This window comes from Petromyzon marinus, unplaced genomic scaffold (genome assembly GCF_048934315.1).
Source record: "Petromyzon marinus isolate PM22_M1 ecotype Great Lakes invasive population unplaced genomic scaffold, UKy_Petmar_22M1.pri1.0 PM_G_Scaffold_55, whole genome shotgun sequence".
NCBI lineage: Eukaryota > Metazoa > Chordata > Hyperoartia > Petromyzontiformes > Petromyzontidae > Petromyzon > Petromyzon marinus.
In genome coordinates this window covers 1197501-1200000 of record NW_027423008.1, presented here as the reverse complement: position 1 = coordinate 1200000, position 2500 = coordinate 1197501, and positions in this window count along the sequence as shown.

Sequence of the window (2500 nt, the reverse complement as noted above, 5' to 3'; positions counted from 1 at the left end):
TCTAAGTTGTTCTGGCTACACCAGGTCACCAGGTTGTCAGCTTCCCACCTATAGTCAGACTCATCCCCACCAGAGATCAGCCCAATGAGGGTGGTGTCGTCCGACAAACTTCAAGAGTTTGACGGACAGATGATTGGAGGCGCAGCTGTTGGTATACAGGGAGAAGAGCAGTGGGCAAAGGACGCAGCCCTGAGGAGTTCCCGTGCTGATGGACCTGGAGTCAGAGACTTCTGTTCCCGGCTTAACGCACTGCTTCCTGTCAGAGAGGAAGTCTGTGATCCACCTGCAGGTGGAGTAGGGCACGTTCAGCTGGAAGAGCTTGTCCTGAAGCAGGGCAGGGATGATGGTGTTGAAGGCAGAGCTGAAGTCCACAAACAGGATCCTGGCGTAGGATGCTGGGGCGTCCACATGCTGTAGGGTGAAGTGGAGGGCCATGTTAACTGCGTCGTCCACAGACCTGTTGGCTCTGTAGGCAAACTGAAGGGGGTCCAGGAGAGGGTCTGTGATGGCTTTGAGGTGTGCCAGGAGCAGGCGCTCAAAAGACTTCATTACCACAGATGTAAGGGCGACCGGTCTGTAATCATTTAGTCCTGTTGGCCTTAGCTTTTTGGGCACAGCGATGATGGTGGAGGACTTGAGACAGGCTGGTACATGGCATGTCTCCAGGGAGGTGTTAAAGATGTTGGTGAACACCGGAGACAGCTGGTCAGCGCAGTGCCTGAGGGTGGCTGGAGAGACAGAGTCCGGCCCGGCTGCTTTGCGTGGATTCTGCCTCTTGAAAAGCCCATTAACTTCTCCCTCCTGAAAGGAGAGAGTCGTTTCTGTAGTATGGGTGGGGGATGGGGCCTCTTGGGTGGGAAGGGGTGGTTCAGGACAGTCCAATTGTCTTTCAAATCTACGGTAGAACTCGTTCAGGTCGTTGGCTAGGCGGGAGTCGTTAGTGGTGTGGGGCGCTCTGGGTTTGTAGTTGGTGATGTGCCTGAGCCCTTTGGCAGACAGAAGCAGCGTCGTTAGTAGAGAACTGGTGTTTTAGTGTCTCTGAGTACAGTCGTTTAGCCTCTCTCACCGCTTTGCTAAACCTGTTCTTCGACTCCTTGAATCTGTCTCTATCCCCACTCCTAAACGCTTCCTCCTTCTCCAACCTCAACCTTTTGAGCTTTGCTGAGAACCAGGGCTTGTTGTTGTTAAAGTTCACCCTGGTACGTGTTGGGATACAGCAGTCCTCACAGAAGCTGATGTACACAGCCTCTGTGAGTTCATCCAGACTATTGGTAGCAGTCGTGAACATATCCCAGTCAGTACAGTCTAAGCACGCCCGCAAATCTTCCACAGCCTCACTGGTCCACTGTTTAGATGTCCTCACAGCAGGTTTACAGAGTTTTAGTTGCTGCCTGTATGCACGAATCAGGTGGACCAAGGGAGTTCTGTGCGAGCCGAACAGCCCCGTGACCCACAAGAGAAACATCCCCGCCAAATTCGAGCGTTTGACGGGGTCTATCCGTGAAAAAATATTCACGTTTTTGAGTGCACATGCATTTCTGCTGCAAATGCCTCTGGAAGTTTCATGCCGTTCGTATGCCAATTGTGGCAACACGAAAATGACCCGTTTTCCCATTCCGAGGGATTTCTGTGCGACCCTAACAGCCCCGTGAGCCACAAGAGACACATCCCCGCCAATTTCTAGCGTTTCACGGGGTCTATCCGTGAAAAATATAGACGTTTTTGAGTGCACATGCATTTCTGCTGCAGATGCCTCTGGAAGTTTCATGCCGTTCGTACGCAATGTGGCAACACGAAAATGACCCCTTTTCCCATTCCGAGGGATTTCTGTGCGACCCTAACTAACAGCGCCCGTGAGCCACAAGAGAGACATCCCCGCCAATTTATAGCGTTTCACGGGGTCTATCCGTGAAAAATATAGACGTTTTTGAGTGCACATGCATTCCTGCTGCAAATGCCTCTGGAAGTTTCATGCCGTTCCTATGCAATGTGGCCACACAAAAATGACCCGTTTTCCCATTCCGAGGCATTTCTGTGCGACCCTAACAGCCCCGTGAGCCACAAGAGAGACATCCCCGCCAACTTCTAGCGTTTGACGGGGTCTATGCGTGAAAAATATTAAAATTTTTGAGTGCACGTGCCTTTCTGCTGCAAATGCCTCTGGAAGTTTCATGGCGTTCCTATGCAATGTGGCAACACGAAAATGACCCCTTTTCCCATTCCGAGGGAGTTCTGTGCCACCCTAACAGCCCCGTGAGCCACAAGAGACACATCCCCGCCAATTTCTAGCGTTTCACGGGGTCTATCCGTGAAACATATAGAAGTTTTTGAGTGCACATGCATTCCTGCTGCAAATGCCTCTGGAAGTTTCATGCGGTTCGTACGCAATGTGGCAACACGAAAATGACCCGTTTTCCCATTCCCAGGGATTTCTGTGCGACCCGAACAGCCCCGTGAGCCACAAGAGACACATCCCCGCCAATTTCTAGCGTTTCACGGG